The sequence below is a fragment of the Suricata suricatta genome, chromosome 2 (genome assembly GCF_006229205.1).
Source record: "Suricata suricatta isolate VVHF042 chromosome 2, meerkat_22Aug2017_6uvM2_HiC, whole genome shotgun sequence".
NCBI lineage: Eukaryota > Metazoa > Chordata > Mammalia > Carnivora > Herpestidae > Suricata > Suricata suricatta.
In genome coordinates this window covers 34,770,628-34,790,516 of record NC_043701.1, presented here as the reverse complement: position 1 = coordinate 34,790,516, position 19,889 = coordinate 34,770,628, and the positions used below count along the sequence as shown (strand labels likewise).

General features: G+C 35.6%; 1 protein-coding gene across 1 annotated transcript in view; it reads left to right on the top strand.

Moving 5' to 3' along the window:
- Positions 1 to 3,861: 3,861 nt before the first annotated feature.
- The window catches only part of FOXP2 (forkhead box P2), a 396,567-nt gene continuing 380,539 nt past the window's right edge, over positions 3,862 to 19,889 (top strand). Inside the window, exon 1 of the mRNA XM_029924675.1 lies at positions 3,862 to 3,916. The gene's annotated coding sequence lies outside the window, so the exon portion shown is untranslated. The remainder of the gene's footprint in view (positions 3,917 to 19,889) is intronic.

The following is a 19,889-nucleotide window of genomic DNA, read 5'->3' as shown; positions in this document are numbered from 1 at the left end:
CCACTCTGGGAAACAGTGTGGAGGTTCCTAAAAAATTTAGCAACAAAACTCTCCTACGACCCAGCAATAACACTGCTAGGAATTTACCCAAGGGATATAGGAGTGCTGATGCATAGGGGCACATGTACCCCAATGTTCATAGCAGCACTTTCAACAATAGCCAAATCATGGAAATAGACTAAATGTCCATCAACTGACAGATGGATCAAGAAGATGTGGTATATATATATATATATACAATGGAGTACTACGTGGCAATGAGAAAGAATGAAATCTGGCCATTCATAGCAACGTGGATGGTGGATGGAACTAAAGGGTGTTATGCTAAGTGAAATAAGTCAGGCAGAGAAAGACAGATACCATATGTTTTCATTCATATGTGGAACAGGAGAAACTTAACAGGGGACCATGGGGGAGGGGAAGGGGAAAAAAGTTAAGGAGAGGGAGGGAGGCAAACCACAAGAGACTCTTAAATACTGAGAACAAACTGAGGGTTGATGGGGGTGGGGGAGAGGGGAAAATGGGTGATAGGCATGGAGGAGGGCACTTGTTGGGATGAGCACTGGGTGTTATATGGAAACCAACTTGAAAATAAAATATATTTTTTTTTAAAAAAGAATAACTTAAATGTTTATGCTTTCATTACCAGTAAACAAGAGAATGTTCATCTTTCTGTATTCTTGCCAATGCAGTATAGAATCCAGCATTCAAATGTATGCTATTCTGATCACAGGAAATTGTATTTCATTGGTTTTTTATTTTGTATCTTCCTAATAGCTAGTGATTTTGAGCATTTTAAACTATACTTGACAGTTGTTCTGGCTTCCCCCTCGGAGAAACTGCCTGTTGAGGGTTTTTGCTCTTTTTTTATTGGTTTTCTCTGAGTATATTTTTTAATATCAATTCTTTGTTGGTTTTAGGTCTTTTCTCAGTTTACTTATAAAATTTATCTATGGTATTCTTCATTGAAAAAATTCTCATTTGGTTTGGCCAGCTTTTATGCCTTATTATTTGAGGTCTTTTCTTCAGAATTGTGTTTTAATTCTAGGTGTCAAAATGAATCACCTACATTTTTCTATTAGCTTTGAAAGGATAACTTTCACATTTAAAGCTCTTTAATCTCATTGGAATCCAAATTTGTATATGGTATAAAATAAGGAGAAAAGTTTATTTTTTCCGTATTCTGAGACTGTTTTTCTTTCTCTATACAATGAGACAACAGCAACCTTTTCTTTTACTTTGTAATAGTACCCTTATTATATATATAAAGCTCCCACTGATACGTGGGTTTATTTCCAAACTCTATTTTCTGGTGTCTGCACTTGGCTTTGGTGCTAAGCCTACTATTGGGTAGAGTAGATTCATTCTCTCCTTTATTATTTATTTATTTATTTTTTTTTCACGCATGCAAAAGCAAAGGGCTTTATTATGGGTTTAGGCTCGCCAGGGCCTAAACTCGGGCTCACAGACTTTACCGGTGTGGTGGATCATGCTGAGAGCCCCGAACAAAGGCGGGGTAGGGCTTTTATGAGTTTGGGCAGGGGGAGTTACAGGAAATTGTGACACAGGTACAGGGGTCCAATCCTTATTATACAATATTATTGACAACAGGTTTATCCAATTACAGTATTTAAAGTGTTGACCAATTAGAGTAGACCCAGGACCCTCTCATAGGGTGTGACTAGCCTTAGGCAATAAGTGATTACCTATAGCTTCTATTTCTAGGCCTGCCCTTAGGAATGTTAAGGGTATTACAAGGGTGGTCCCTCTTGCCTTGGGCAATGTGTGCCCTTCTATTGTCTCAAACCTACGTCCTTACATTCCCTCCTTTGTCTTGTAACTGACCCAATCCTGGGTCAGCTGTTACCATTCTTCTGGTTTAAGGCTATATGCTCTTAAGACCATTAACAGAATAGCATTTACCTGCTCTTTGACAAATGCTATGGTTTTATTTATGATACAAGAGCCAAATGTTAAAAGTATATCAATTTTGGCTTGGCTCCTTGTTCTTCTCCTCTCTTGTGGTGGCCGTGAACCACAGCTAGACTATCCTGTACAATTCCTGAGCTATTGGCATAGAAGTAACATTGTTCCCCTAAAGCCTAGCACCATCCTCTTTGGTGTAAGGGGAATTTTTTACCCTATAAAGGGCAAAGGGAAGGAGAGTTTAGCCAATTTCCGCCCGTCTCCATGGTTAATTTGGTAAGGGTCTCTTTTAGGGTTTCTAGTATCTGGTGCTGCCTGGTTTACAAAAGTAAGAATGACAGCCAATTTCTTCAGGATCCTTGGGCATATAAGTGCAATACGCCTTTATGATTCTTTCTACATTACAAACGTTAGCCAAATTGGTGGGCCATCTAGTGGCAACCTGAGGACCCCCCATTATCCTTTATTTTTGATGTTAATTTTGACATTAATAGGCATCTATGGTATATGCTTTTAAAATGGGTTTGTTGATTTTCTTTAAAAATCTGGAATTTATAGATTGATTTAGGAAAAATTAATATCCATGAACACAAGGAGACAATAAGTCAATATGGAATTAGGAAATAATTTAGATTGCTACATATTAATAAGAAATATACTTCTTTTAGTGGCCTATAGCAGGCAAAAAAGAATTATGGAAGAAAATTAATACAAAGAAAGTCAAGAGTGGAGCCTGCTAAGTGCAAAATTTTATCATTAAGAAAAATGAACTACAGAAGCAATAGAGAAAGTTTGCTAGAATGTAAAGAACGGGCATTTGGATTTCCTTAATTTTTGTGACTTTGAGTTACCTTGATAACTAAAAATAACGGTTTCAAACTGTGCTCTGAAGGATACCTACGATTTTTGTGGAATACTCCAGAGGTACCTATGGAAAGAACAGTGGTGGGGTGGTAGTGAATACTGAAGTCTGGTTCAACCAGAATGCTTCATTGTTACCTGAATAATAAGTTGACCCCTCACTAAGATTCCATTGGAAAAAAAAAAAAAGACTTGTAGCCAAAAGTGTTTGGGACAATTTAAGTAAAATTAGTGAAATGTCTAAATGCTCAACAAAGATGGCATATTATGCCATCCATCCCTTTCAGCGCCTGTGAAAGGCATTGCTAATTGAACACAGGACTCTCTGCTAGACTCAGATTTAATCTCCTTACAGTTTTCCATGTGGTCACTACCAATTAGAGTAGGTATGTGAATAAAAACCCATTTTTTACCTATTCATAACTAACTTCTGTAATTTTGTTGTGCCTTAAGAACACTTATTGAAAGATTTGAGTTAAATCTTTCAGATTAAAGAAGGAAGAGGCTAGAAAAGAGAGTGGTTAAATAGGAAATGGGTCTAGGATATACATATTCAAATAAGTATTAAGGTAATAGCCCTTACCTTGCAATTATGAGAAAATGCTTACTACCAATTTGTTAATTATGGAAAGGCCTACAAAGCTTATTAAGTATGTGGTTAAGAGGCAGTTGAAATCAGTCATGTTTTCAGTTGGGAATCTTGAGACATAAAATAACTGTGTTCTATAAATTATAAAATTTAATCACCAATGCCAAATCAATGTAAAAGTGGGAAATAACATCTGCATTTCTTGGAAATGGATCTGATGCTGTCTTCATGGTCCTTGCTTTATACCACACAATAGATTTTAAACTTCTCTAAATTAAAATGTAGAAAAGCATGTCTATGCATATTTAGAGTTCCAGAGCAATTAATGCATTAACAATTAACCTTATTTGAGGTTGAGTATGTTTTATGTTCTATGAAGTCATTGAACTGATTGTGACATAACTTTAACAATTTTTGAAGCAGTGACCGTTATTTGTCTCTGTTAACAGGGCTATTGTAATGTGATGCTGGGATTGAGTTTACCTAGGACTCCGTATCAAGGTTAACTGAAAAGTCTTGTAGAAGATCTGGAAGAAATAAGTAAGTGGCCTTTTGGTAATGATTCTCTTTGGTTCATTATGCCTATGTCTGCTTTTTTAGTGTTTATTTTATTTTATTTTTTTTTTTTTGTTAGGTATTTTTGTCCAAATGTTAAGTAAAGTTATCAGTGAACCACAGAAACTTGTCAAGTCAGACTATAGGAATGTTCACCCTCTTGCCCTTCCCATTTCACTCCTTGCTGTGCTTTCCCTTCCTATTAAACTTTGTTTCACTTTTTAAAATTATCATGAATTTATGTGGAACATGAATTTGGTTTTGATATATTGAAAGGAAAAGATTAGTCAGGAAAAACACCTGGATTATTTTCAGTTATCATTATGTGGTCTTTTATACTGATGTTTTCAGTATTATTTATTAAGATTGAGTTGATACTGAGGTTTTTGGGAGATGTAGGAATGCCAAAAAATAAAGAGAATAACATACTAGTAATGATTTCTTTTTTAAACTTTGATTTTTCTTATAAATTTTTTGAGATCTAGCAAGTCAGCTTTTTAGTGTTACACTTTTTAAGTCTAATGGGAGTTTTCCAGGATATTTATAGTGTCAATTTAGAGAACTTTAAATCCGTTGTTTGTACAAAGCAAGGGCCACAGACATGGCATGGGATGCATTTCCCAAAGTTGGAGATTTATTTCCCACTGTTACTCAATATATAATGCTTCTGCAACATTATTTTTTCATTATCACCACTGAACTGTGATATTAATCAGTTAAGATTCAGCCACCTATTTGGTATAAAAATATAATTGTAAAAAGAAAATTAAAAGAAACATTAGGTGAGGAGTTTATATCATTTATCTTAGATTTCACCCCCAAGTAGAAGGGAACCATGGTGTCTGGATTCTCCTGAATTCCTTTTTCTTTCTTTCCCACCCTCCTCCAGAATTCTTTACCAAGGGATTCACTGAAAGTGTGTGTAGGACAAGCCTCAGGATCCTAGATGTTCTATTTTATTGTTCTATCCCTTCCTAAAACTTTTTCCAGATAAAGGCTCTGTATTTTCCCTAAGAGATATTTTTTAAGTGTGCTTAAATTGTATAGTCAAATAGTTTTCAGGCAATTTGCCTACTCTTTTGCTTGTGGACTTCTTGCTTTGTAACAACTTTATTATTTTGCCAGATAAACAAAATGATTCCACACTTATTTATCATTTAAGATTTTGAAGCACTTTGACAACTTTTTACTTCATTTTACTCTTTCATTAAACTCAATTTTACTCTTGCATTGCTTATGACCTAAGGATATTATTATCCTTGTGTATTAGCAAGTGGAGAAACTAAAACACAAAAAACTTAAATGATTTGAAAAAAGTAATATATCTTGTTTTGATTTTATAGCTAGTAATAAACAATTAGGTGCTACTAGAAACATATCTGCTAAGGCCCAATATTTTTTGTCTGGGTTATGTAATTTATAGCTACAGTAGACAGTGGGGATGTTGATATAATATTTAAATTCTCATTTTTGAGTAAAGGGGCATTTGTTTTAATAATGGTAGGGGGGATTTAAGATTTATAACTGGGAGTTACCTGACAATGAACATCATGGAACTATGAACAAAATGATTTTTAAAAATATAGTCTTTTGCCCAGAAGGGAAACATAATTGTGTTTAAAGTTAGTTCTCAAAAACTGCTTTGGGAACTTGCTAATTAGACTTTTCCTAGTCATATGCATATAGTAGTTTTTATATTTTTAATGAAGACCAACCACATATTGGTGGAAATAATGCATATACAAAAGGCAATGGTTCACCTTAATGAAAAAATACCTGAAACAGTGTTTTCCCTTGGGAATACATGGAATTTACGGACCCTGGAGATGGAGGAGTCACGATGAGTGGGATGACAGGGAGGCAAGGGTTTGGGAGTCAGCTAGATAAGGCTTGGGAGCCCTGCAGCCATTTGCTATCCATTTTAATCAACTTTGGTTAATTTTCTTAGATCTTTGCACATTAGTTTCCAAACCATAAAACCAGGGACAGAGAAAACTGTTTGTTGGCTTATTGTAAAAATTTAGCACTTAACATATAGCTATTTTTAAGAGATGCATTTTTTTCTTCAATTTCCACTACTGTGCTCCCTCCTGTCCCCAGATCCCTAAAGTGAATACTTAGTTGAGTCGTCTTCCCATTTTTAAGCAATTTGTTTTAGCATTATCCCCATTCTGTCTCTCAGAGAGGTTAAATAACTTGCCCCAGCCTATACTGCTAGAGTGGGAACGAAAATGTTTCATGCAACTTGCAGCTGAGACTATGTATGTGGGCCACTGGGTAGTTGGGTGAATGTGTATGCGTGTGGGTGTTTTACTCCATCATAGTGACTATTATTTTCTGAGTTTCTGTTGTAAGAATATTAAATCCAATTAAAATATAAGAGGTAGTTATTTCAGTGTACTAGAAATAAACTTTATTTTCAAACTTAGAGAAATTGATGTTTCATAAATACTTTTTGAAAAGTAAGGATCATACACGATAAAATATTTGCTCAAATTTTCAAGTCATTGAAAAGAAAATGGAGGGATGCCTGGGTGGTTCAGTTTGTTAAGCCTCTGACTTTGGCTCAGGTCATGATCTCACAGTTCATGAGTTCGAGCCTCGCACCGGGCTCGTGCTGATGGCTCAGAGCCTGGAGCCTGCTTCAGATTCTGTGTCTCCCTCTCTCTCTGCCCCTCCACCATTCATGCTCTCTTTCTCTCTGTCTAAATAATAAATTTTAAAAAGGTCAAAAAATTTTTAAAAAAGGAAAGAAAAGAAAATGGATTCTACAGGAAGCTGATCTGGCTGAGGAGAGTCGGGGTCAGTGATTCATGTTCATGGCACACCAACATCCCTTAACAAAAAGTAGCAGGAACAGAACTGCAGAGAAAGAGGCTACAGAGGATAGCTGTTGAGAATGCAGAATTGAAAATCAGATCACTTATATCTGAATTATGGATCCTGGGCAAACGTACTGTATGTGAAACCTTGGACAAACCATTTAAACTCTCTAGCTTCAGGAGAGAGCCTTAATTTCTGAATCAAGAATCAAGAAAATAGAGTTAATAGTACCTCACTTCACAGAGTAGATTTGAGGACTACATTTGTGAATGAATACAAAGGACATAGTCAGCATTAAAAAAATTTAGTTGCTTTGTTTCCTACTGTATTAGTTTCACTAGTTGACTGTAGTTTCAGGATATTTAGCAAATATGCTGCATTACTTTGGGCCAGGAAATGGTAAAATGAGTTAATTCTGTAAATGTGCTCTCTGTGTTTTGGTCAGCCTGTATATTAGTTTTCTATTGCTATGTAACATATTACATGTTTAAAAGCTTAAAACACAGACTTTTATTAAATCAGTTTCTATAGATGAGGAGTCCAGGTGTAGCTCAGCTCAGGGTCTTACCAGGCTGCATTCAAAGTACTGGCCAGGCTGCATTTTCCTCTGGAGACTGTAGTTGTTTTCCAAACTCACTGGTTTTGGCCAAATTTAGTTCATTAGGGTTGTAGGTAGGACTGAGATCCTTAAGAGGCCATCCATGGTTCCCATGCATGTGACCCTCTCCCAATACTGTCCACATTATAGTAGTTTGTTTTTTGAAAGATAGTAGGAGAGTCTCTACTGTATGAGAGCAAGATAAAGCCACACATACATGTAAGTGTGTAAATAGAGAGTATATGTATATGTATTAATATAATCATTGACATGCCATCCCATAACCTTTCCCATATTCTACTGGTTACAAGCAAGTCATAGTCCTGCTCAGATGCAAGGGGATAGAATTACAGAGTCTGAACTTGGGGGCCACCCTAAGTCTGCCAAGGCATGTTAAACTTATTATCTTAAAATTCAGATAACCCATTATTGTAGATTTGTTTAGTGTTTATTTATTTTTGAGAGAAAGACAGAGCCTGAGTGGGGGAGGGGTGGAGAGAGACACACAGAATCTGAGCTGTCCGCACAGAGCCTGACTTGGTGCTTGAACTCATGAACTGTGAGATCATGACCTGAGCTAAAATTGGATGCTAAACCAACTGAGCCACCCAGGTGCCCCAATTTTAGATTTTTACAATTATGTACTATTTAATAAAAAGGAATATTGTCATTATTGTATATATGTGTGTGTGTGTGTGTGTGTGTGTGTGTGTGTATTTAAAACAGTGGTCAGTTTGATAGCCTTTTCACTTTGAAAATTTTATTTGAAAAGACATTCTTCATAAATTATCCACTTTACATTGACTCAGTTATCTGAAGAATATCTCAAACAACCTTTATATTGCCTTTAAGAATCCACTGCACCATACACATTTGGAATTGATTGCACAGAGAAGAACAGGAATGATTGGGGTCCAGGAGGTGATCCTGTGTCCTGGTTTTCACACACTGTTATTTTTCCTTCCATGTTTACCAAAGTTGGTCTATGTGGGTGCTAGAATGTAGCACAATGATGGTTTACTGCTTCTCAGATTAGGTTATATAAGACATTAAGGCATCTGTTTGGGGTGTTCTTTTTCTATTTCTTCTCTCTCTCTCTCTCTCTCTCTCTCTCTTTCTCTTTTTCTCCTCTTCTCTCTCTTCTTCTTTTCCCTATCTCTCTCCTTTTTCCCCTCTCTCTTCCCTTCTGTGTCTCATGATTTGCTGGGGAAGGCAGCTGCTGTGGAGAGGTCCATGTGATGAAGAACTAAGCCCTCTGGCAAGACAGGGAGGAATTTCCTGAGAAACCATGAGGCTAAAGCACCCCGCTCAAATACTCCTGGATTCCCGATGCTCAGAAACTGTGTGAGATAATAAAGGTTTCCATCATACTAAGCAGCTAAGTTTGAGGGTAATTTGTTATACAGCAATAGATAATTTATGCATTATATATTTTACCTCTAAAATTATATCCACAGATTTCATCACTGTCCTTGGCTTTCTGGGGAATAAATACAAGGTTATAGTGTACTGAATATATGGTCTCTAAAGTAAATGTAATTTGATAAGCCTGTATATTTGTAAGATAGTGTACCAAGTGAGTAGAAAACGTGAAATGTTTAGATTTCACCCGCAACACTGGTTTTATAACATGCAGAGGTCCTTTGTAATCTTTTTCTTACCCATTGATCACATCTGTGTTGGAGAATCGTGCTTTCTAGGGGCTGGGAAGGTCTGGGTACTGGTCTGGTACTAGTTCTTTGGTATAAGAGCTGTTTGGAAGAGTTAAAAACACTGTTATTTTTACCAATTCTGAGCTTGAAGAATCTTTTCTACTAACCTATCATAGTATTTTTTGTTATTCTTTAGTGTTCTTATAGAATTGTAAAAGACAGAGTTATATGGCAGCATCTAGATATATGTACACATGTTTGGGGTGTCATGGTTTGAAATGTACAATTCCCTAGAAAAATAATACATTTATTTTCCAGAAAAGTGAGTTGAGAAGTATGTGTCTGCAAGTAATAGACCAACTTTTTTTTTATAAACTCATATTAAACCATCACTGCAGTTTCATTCTTCTTGATTATACTATGATTATACTGTGATCATAGAACCTGGGCGAAGATACAGCCTATATTTTAAAAAGGTAGAAACTTATTCCTATCAAAGAAAGAGAGAGTTTACATTTATAATTTTAAATTAGAGTGATCCACTAGTAAAATTTCTGATACCATTATACAAAATAGCAAAATATGGATTTTAACTGGCCTGCTTTGCAATTCAACTGAACATTAAGTACATTTTTAATGGTCTTATTTGCTGAGAAGAACACCATTACAATAATCTGCTTTTTACAGTCCATATCAAATATGAACCAGCATCACTTATTACGAAGTTTGTGCTTTGGGAGACATTTTCATGGCATCTATCAGTATTGCCCCACATTTCTTGGAATTAGTCTTTAATGATATCATTTTCCAAAATGAGTTGTTGCTCAAACTCACTGATTGTTTTGTGGTTAAAACCTAATCCAGCAGTTATATTTAAAATGTCATACAAATTTTTAAGGAAAGGTCCTTTTGGAAACTACTATTATATTAGGGATTGTATGAAAATATAGAAGGAATGCTGTGCAGCTTGACATTTTTTTTTGTTTTGTTTTCCCCCCTATATAATATCTGAGGGGTGAATAAAGACTCCATTTTTAACTGTTAGCAATTCCAGGTTTTACTATTGTCTGCTGGAGAACACAGGACTATTACTGTAGGTGTCATGTAAAATAAAGTTAGAGTCTGAAGCCTTCTTTTAGCTGTCAGCCTTATTAAGGAGCTCTTCATGTGTTGAACCCAGCACCTGGCATTGTATAAGTGATGCATGCGAGAGCCTGGGGAGAGCTTTCTTTCTCTTCACTGTGGCTTTATTAGGTCTTGCTCACATTTTTGCTGTTGCTCTGCCTTCTCCAACTTTCTAGCTGCAACTCACAGCACAGTAGGCCTAATATAGACTGACGCCTTTGCCTGAAGGCTGATTGAAACTTGTGTCTCAGAGTTGCTAATGCTCACTGAACCATTTTATTGAAGATAAAGTAAATAAAATAGATTGCCATATGAGAATTCTCTGAAATCAAATGGAATAATTTGGCAGGTTTAAGCCCATGAAGAAGGCAAAGCAGTGAAACAGATGCGAATACTTTTTATGTTCAGGAGATCAAGGGATAAATATTCTTGCTCCGTTGGGCCTAAATATTCATTTTTGTCTCCACAATTAAATGTTAACCCTAATTCTCAATTGCCATATTATTTTTGGTCTTAAACAATGGGTCTTCTGTAGGAGAGTAATGTGAATAAAAACTTTTGAGACTATAATATTGTGATGATTTTTTTTCTTTGTCTTTCTCTGCTTAAGTGCATGGATCAGTAGCCTTAGAGAATTTAATAAACAACACAAATGAATGGATTTGCCAAAGTGCACTCTAGAATCTTAAGGTTGGAAAATAACAGTAAACCTTACCTTACTAAAAATGCTAGTAATCTTGCGTGTCTCATTCGTTAATTAAGAGTATGTGCTCACAGGAGAACGGCCTTTTTTGAGGATAGTCCTTTGAAGTTTTTTTGTTTCTTGTTCTTTAGACTGCAACGTGAGGTTTATATAAAGAATTTTTAAATATATATTTTGTTTAAAATATGTATTTTGAAATAATTTGGGAGGAAAAAGGAAGTTAAAGTGACCTTAGCATCTTGAATTCTATGAAATTATAACGACAATAGCATATGGTATATATAATCTATATTGACATATTTAATTTGTGAGTGACAAGGATCTAAGCACTTGCCTGAAGATATGTGAAAAGTTGGATACAGAGAAATGAAGATCTCTTATTTGATTGCCTGGGTCAAATTAAAAGTAAATATTTATAGAAGAAAGATCAATAAAAGGGTTTTGTTGGAAAGTTTCTGAATTTGCTAATTAAATACAGCATTTCTCTTCAACCTTAAAAAGAATCTGTCACATAAATACTTTCTTCTGTAATCTCTCTTGTGATTTTAACAAGTTCAAGATATACAAGTTTTAGTTTATACCCTTCTTAAATGTATACTTTATTTTTAAATTTTTTCTAATACATTTTAATCATTTGTTTCTTAGTTAATGATTCATACTTACTTTTTAGTTGGATCCATTAAATAAATTTTTTCTTATCTGTAGGTATCCGATAGCTCATCAGATCTCACAACAACTATAACTATGTTATAATGATTTCCACTGTCATCAATTAAATGGAAAGCACACATTATATTCTTATGTAAACAAGGAACCATCTTAAAGAAATATTCAACACTCTTTTATACGCTTATAAACAATGTTATCTATCGGGAGCCATTAGTTCTTAACCATAAATCGACTCTTTTTTCTTGATAGGGTTCAGTCAGTTTCAGGGTTCAGGGTATCTCGGACAGCATGCAGGGCTGAACAGCAGTAAAAATGCTTCATGTTTTCTTGTGAGTGAACTGAAAGTTGTGCTCACATTTCAGTTTTTTTCATATAGTAAGGCTGAAAGTATAATTAGTTATTCAATACTGATTAAGTAATTTTATATTCTTAGTGTTCTAGTACCATATATTTGATACTTACCTTCCTTCTTATGTTCTGTACATATTTCTCTCTGGTTAATCAGAAATGTTGAAGTACATTCCTCTATCCAGAACTACGTCTCATTTACTCTGGACCCCAACCATTTATCTCCTTTGAGATGTTGGTTTTCAGTGTGAATTTGCCTTCAGTAAATCATGTGTTAAGAAAAGTTTTCTTGAAATAAGGAGAGCATTATACTGAGGTCCTGAGAAGCCTTAGTCCCTTTAACATTATACTCTAGACATTTAGCAACATGCCAAACTGCAAACGAGAGGAACTTACAGTAGAGGAGGTGCATTTGATAAGTCAACTCCTGAGCTCACCCTTGATTTCTTTATACGCTACCTTCTCTCTGGTCACCCTTTGTCCCTACTTTGCCTTTACATTAAATTCTACTTTTCAAAATACCTGTTGTCTCTTTGCATTACTAGTTTTGGGAAAATGCATATGCTTTTGCCATTCATGTCTGATCCCTCAGACAGCTCCCTGGGCTCCATGTGATGATGACGATGATGATGACAATGACATTACTACTACTACTCATACTACTACTGTTACTACCTGCCATTTATTTAGTACTGAGTACGCTACTAATTCACTAGTATTAACTCACTTAATACAGCCTATGAATTAGTTCTTATGAGGTAGAAATCATTATTGTCCCCAATTTACAGATGAAGAAGGGGGACTCAGAAAAGTTAAATATTTTGCTCAGTTGTTCCACAGTCCATGTATGGCATGACTAAGGTTTGAATTAAGGCATGCTAGGTCCAAAGGCTCCAATGCTCTATTGCCAGGATTGTTGAGCAGTCCATCTGATGTGGTTCCATTTGTGGCTCATAACATACTATATATTTTAACATAAAGAGGTTTATCAAACAGTTTATCACTCTGTTTATTCAATATTTGGAAGCTAGTATAGTTTAAATGAGTTAATTTCTGATTTATTGAATATATTTAAAAATAAATCACCTTTCTTTTTTGAAAACATGGACTAAGCTGTGAATATATTAGTAAGAATCCATAAAATCTGTTTGAGGAATTGGTGAGAATGATTTGTAATTAGTTTTAGTCCATTGAAAGGAATTTCTTCATAATTACTTTAACATTTTATTAGGCTGACCGTGCATTCTGAAACCTTTTTATTTTCACTATTGGTTTCACAGGTTTCTTACATAATTATAACAAAGATATTTCATTAAGTTAGAACTTAATTAAAACTTACATCCAAAATCTTAAAAATAGACACCTTATAGCCAGATGACCATCTATATTATCCAGGACGCTTTTGAGAATAAAAATGAGTCTATTATTATTTACCCTAGAAAACAGGTACACATTGGGATTGTCATGGGTAAAGACATGGGGTCACTGTGCTTGAAGCAGACACTACTAGTAGTTGTTCCTACATCTTTTCTTCTCTGCTGCCAGAACCTAATGTTATTGAGATATGCTTCATTATTCCACAGACCATAAACCTCATGGGAAACTGACCGTATTCCCAGCTCCAACAGGTAGATACTAACTAGTTTAAACCAGCTATGATAACTCCATTCCCTTGTCAGAAATATTGTATCTGTATTCAATTATTAAAATAATAAGTATTGAACAATGTTAAATAACTTCATTAATAAATAAATGTGGTATTTAATTTATTTTATTTAGAGCTCCTCTTATGTCTTGATCAAGTGAGGTGGGAACTGTTTTATTTAAACTTTTTTATTTAGATTTCTTTGTTACCTAAAGCTATAAATATTCAAATATATCCATTTAAATCATGATTTGAGGAACTGTACCCTAATCACACTTTCACTTTACAACAATCTCTGACTGCATAACACAGGATCAGCTTAGTGAAGTGAACTAAGAAGCTCAAGGGGGAGAGCAGAGATGGGAGTTTACCTCCCAGGAGTTCAGAAAGGTTATTAAAAGAATAGAAAAGTGGTTTCTGTATCTTTTGTTTGTTGAAAATAATTTAAGAAAGTCAAAGGATTACACAATAGGCATTTACGTTGTGTAAATGGCACAGAAATACTCCTAGAAGTTTTTGAGAGTTTTCTTACTGGAAGGCTTATTCCAGTTTTCCTGGCACCTGTCCCTCTCCCCGCTCCTGCCACATATACACACACAGATAATACTGCATTTTGGGTGGGATTTTGAGGGGAATGGAAAAGAGATTTAAGCTACCATTTTTTTCAATATTTATTTCTGAGAGAGAGAGAGAGAGAGAGAGAGAGAGAGAGAGAGAGAGAGAGAGAGACTATGAATGGGGGAGGGGCAGAGAGAGAGGGAGACACAGAATCTGAAGCAGGCTCCAGGCTCTGAACTTTCAGCACAGAGCCTAATGTGGGGCTCAAACTCATAATCCATGAAATCATGACCCAAGCCGAAGATGGACACTCAACTGACTGAGCCAACCCGGTGCCCCTAAGCTACATTTTTTCTCATCTGGAGGCAACTGCTGCTCTGATTCAACTTCTTGTCCTGGATTAGATATATGGATTTTTATGTTCCCTAATATCACAGATAAGGAATCAGTCTTATTAACCATGGCAAAGGAAACTGGTTAGGTAAATTATATCATTCCTAAAATCGTGGAAGAGTAAAGAATATTAGGTAAGTCAGTAATGTAAGTTATATAACACTGTTTCAGAAATATATGTCTTGGGAGGTCTTCTGCAAGATGGTGGCTGGGAAAGATCCTGCATTCCCTTCCTCTCGTGGACACTCCACATCTACAGCTACACATGGATTATTTACTTCTGAGAAGAATCAAAAAAATCGAACTAATTCTTCACAACAAAGAATAAAAATACCACATCAAGACAGATAGGAGAGGTAGATGCACAGACTTACCCCACAACCCTGGCACTGTGGCACACATTAGGGATGAATCTCACCAGTCTGGTGCTTCCCCCCAGAAGAGTGAGGAATTAGGGGTCAGCCATGCCAACCCCTGGAATCAGCATAGGAGAAATGAGCCCCCAGAATTTCAAGCTTAAAAACCAATAGAGCTGATCTCAAAGGGACCCAAAGTAATACAGGAAATTGAGATTCCCCTTTTAAAGGGTTTATGTGTCCTTTCACTTGCCCTGAGACTCAGAAAAAAAATAATTGTAAATATTATGCTATTTTGTCAGGGAGATTTCTTTGCTTGGTAAAAGCATCTGGGGTACCGAGCTGGCTCAGTGGAGCATGTGACTCTTGATTTCAGAGTTATGATTCAAGCCCCACATTGGGTGTAGAGATTAATGAATCTTTAATATCATCATTATAAACATCTGGATGAGTAGGGGAGAGTTGAAACTCTCTTCAGATATTGAGGCACTGGTGATGTTAGTGTTACGCTCTCCACCAACCTTGCTAGCTTAGACAGGTGAGCTTGAATGTGACACCATCCTTCTACTTTGCTGAATCTAGAGGCAGGATTCTCTCACTCCTTGGCTGGGGCTGGTGAGTGCTAGCAGTCATGGCATTTTCCTGCTCTCAGCTTAAAGCTGTGCATGGACAAGGCACTTTCCTGATGTATTTCTGAAAGCATGACTGAATGCAGTCAAGATTTTTTTGGCTGCCTTTATGAAGCCAGTGAGTGTGCCCTGAACCTTGCACTCTCTAGCTGCTTAGCTAAAGCCAACAGGTGTATACAACCCACACAGGAGATACCCCTTGATCACCTGACCCTGGTGGTTATGAGAAAGGTAGTAATTGGAAAGATATTTCTTGATAGGCCACCTCCTTCAGAGGACTGCACAGTAGTGCACTGCACAGATAGCACCCTGCACAGATAGCACACTGAAACCCTAGGTTTCCTGTGTAAAAGGGGTATTTAGCCTGGAGCTTCATCCCAAGGAAAGGCTTCCCACACATCTGGAGTCTAAGGAGACACATCCAAGGAACATAAGCATGGAGACACCATCCTTGTGCACCTCTTTGGCCTTGCTACAACTTGACAAGCTCCCAGAAAGGAGTTTATATGCTCATCTGGAGCTCTGACTATTGTAACTGTCACCAAGGGGATACCTCTGTATATACCTCCCCCTGGTATGGAGGTCTAAATGTATTAAGATTATGGTCCCACAGGATTATATATAATTTCCATACTTTAAAAGTTGCTACCTAAGGGACTGAGTTCCAGTAGGCCTGAACTAGGTGCTAAATGAGATTCCTTCCTTTGGAACACTGACAGGTCTTGGCACACTCTCGGCAATGGGAACATATCAAGAATCAATCAGGTAGTTTAGACAATCCCAAAGTCTTAGAAGATAACCAAGAGCTAGGCCAGGGTTGAACAGATGAATATTTGTCATCAACATAGGGCCACCCCTTTAAGAGAGGTACCTTCTTCGCCTAATACATGTAAAGACACACAGAGAGTCAAGCAAAGTGAAGATGTAAATAAATATGTTACAAAGGAAAGATGAAACCTCAGAAAAAGTCCTTAATGGTATGGAAATAAGACTCCCTGATAAATTCAAAGGAATGGTGAAAGAGATGATCACTGAACTGAACTTGGGAGAAGAATGGATAAACACAGAGACAAATCCAACAATGAGACACAAAATATAAGAAAATACCAAATAGGAGTCACAGAGCTGAAAAATATAGTAATTGAAGTAAAAAAAAAAAATACATTAGAGGGATTCAACAGCAGACTGGGTGAAGCAGAAGAATGAATTAACAAGCCGGAAAGCAAAGCAATGGAACTTACTCATGGCAGCAAAAAGAAAAAATGAATTAAAAAAAATAAAGATTACTTAAGGGGCCTATAGGACATCATCTAGCAGAATAGCATTTACATTATAGAGGTCTCAGAAGGAGAACAGAGAGAGAAACAGGCAGAAAACGTACTTGAAGAAATAGTGGCTGAAAACTTCCCTATAGAGGAAACAAATATCCAGGTTCAGGAAGCCCAGAAAGTTCCAAATAAGATGAACCCAAAGATCCATACCAAGACATATTATAATTAAAATGTCAAGTACAAAGATAGAAAATCTTAAAATCAGCAAGAAAAAAACAAATTGTCACATAAAATGGATACCCTGTAAGGCTATCTGCAGATTTCTTAGAAGCTTGGAGGCCAGAAGGGCATGGTGTAATATATTCAAAGTACTAAAAGGACAAACCTTCCAACCAAGGACACCTTATCTTGCCCAGATTATCATTCAGGTTTGAAGGAGGAATAAAGAAACTCCTCAGACCTAAAGGAGTTCATCACTACTAAATAAGTCTTACGAGAAATATTAAAGGGGCTTTTAAGCTAAAAAGAAATGGCACTAAGTAATACCAAGAAAACATAATGAAAGTAAAAATCTCACTGGAAAAGGAAGGAAACAATAAAGATCAGAGTGGAAACAAATGAAAGACTAAAAAAGATAATATGAAAGATCAGTGAAACTAAGAGCTGGTTCTTTGAAAAGATAAAGTTAATAAACTTTTAGAGGAAATCTCCAGTAAAAGAGAGAAGGCTCAAATAAATAAAAAATCAGGAATCAAGGAGAAGGAACAACTGATACCACAGAAATACGAGATTACTAAAGCAATTATGTGCCAACAAATTAGACAACCCAGAAAAAATGAACAAATTCCTAGAAACCCTCTTTCAGGACTGAATCATGAAGAAACAAAAGACTGAGTAGACTAGCAAGGAAATGGAATCAGTTATCAAAAACTTCCCAACAAACAAAAATTCAGGAGCACATGGCTTCATTAGTGAATTTTACCAAATACTTAAAGATTTCCCTATCCTTCTCAGCTCTTGCAAAAAATTAAAAAGAAGGGAATGCTTCTGAACTCATCTTAAGAAGCCAACATTACCCTGATAACAAAACCAAATAAGCACACCACAGAAAAATTACAGACCAACATCCCTAATGAACATAGATGCAAAAATCTTTACAAAGTATTAAGAAACTTAATTAATTAATTTTAGAGGGACCATATGCAATGATTGAGTGGAATTTATTCCAGGGAATGCAAGAATCACTCAACATCCAGAAACTAATCAATATGTGTTGATATGCCACATAAACAAAATGAAGGATAAGGATCATATGATAATATGAATAGATGCCAAAAAGGCATTTGACAAAATTCAACATCTATTTATAATAAAAGCTCTTAATAAAGTGGTGATGGAGGGAATGTATCACAACATAAGTCCATCTCTGGCAAGCCCAAAGCTAATATCAGAGTTAATAGTGAAAGGGTGATAGTTTTTTTTCTAAAATCAGGAACAAGACAAGGATGGCACTGAACCCACTATGTTATTCAATATAATATTGAAAGTTCTAACCATAGTAATTAGCAAGAAAAAGAAATATAAGGGCATGCAAATTAAAAAGGAAAAAATAAAACTGTCACTTTTTGCAGTTGACATGATACCGTATATAGAAAATCCTAGAGGTGCCACCAGTGACATATCTGATAAAAGATTAGTATCCAAAATTTATAAATAACTTATCAAACTCAACACCAAAGGAACCTAAATAATCCATTAAGAAATGGACAGAAGATATGAACAGACATTTTTTCCAAAGAAGACATACATATGGCTAACAGACACATGAAAATATGTTCAACATCACTCATCTTCAGGGAAATATAAATCAAAACTACAATGAGATATCACCTCATCCCTATCAGAGTGGCTAAAATTAACAACACAGGTAACAACAGATGTTGGTGAGAAACCATTGATGGGACTGCAAACTGGTGCAGCTACTCTGGAAAACAGTATGGATGTTCCTCAAAAAGTTAAAAGTAGAATTACCCTTTGATCCAACAATTGCACTACTAGGTATTTACCCAAAGGAATAAAACCAATTCGAGGGGATAAGTTCACCTGGATGTTTATAGCAGCATGTTATAGCATGTTTATAGCCACAAAAAGTACAAATGTCCATCAACTGATGAATGGTTATAGAAGTGGATAAATATATACAACAGAGTATTATTCAGCTATCAAAAAGAATGTAATCTTGCCATTTGCAATGATGTGGATGGAGCTAGAGTATATTATGCTAAGTGAAATAAGTCAGTCTGAGAAAGACAAATACCTTATGATTTCACTTATATGTAGAATTTAAGAAACAAAACATTATGTAATTTCACTTAGATGTGGAGTCATAAAACCAAACAAAGAAAACAAAATGAAACTCAGATTTTTAGATACAGAGAACAAATTGTTGGTTAAGAAAGGAGAGGGTTTGGCATGGGAGATAGATAAAGGGGTTCAAGAAGTACCAACTTACATTTGTAAAATAAGTAAGTCATGGGGCTATAATGTACAGCATGGAGACTCTTGTCAGTAGTATATTAACTTTGTATGGTGACAGATAGTAACTAGATTTACTAAAGTGTACTATGCAGTGCATACAAATGTTGAATTACTATGTTGTACACTTGAACCTAATATATGGTGATTATATCTCAACTAAGAAAAATAACATACTTTGCTTAAACTCTTCAGTTATTCATAGGATAATTGCTATATATATATTTCTGTAATACAAATATTTGGTGAGTATACATATATATCATACATTATATTATAATTTGTGTATAATATACATTATATACATATCAAAACATCTGTGGTTATTGCTGAGGGATAGGTATCAGCTTTTAATTTTTTATCTATAATTTTCTGTATGATTAAAAACTTCGTTCCTTGAATGTGAACTTTTTTCTTAAAATAAGAAAAATATTAAAATAAAATAGAAAATAATTACTAAATTGTCATTCAGTTGTACTTAACTAATTAGTGTGTAATTTACTGCTATATATGGTTAACCAGGGGCTCCACTGCTTAAGCGTTCCTAGTAATAAAGATTTACTATATCTTTGGTTGTGTTTCTGTTCAGGATTTTAACACCTTTAAAGACAAAGATGTTATAGATCACGTGGCTCAAGAGCCTTTAGAAATTG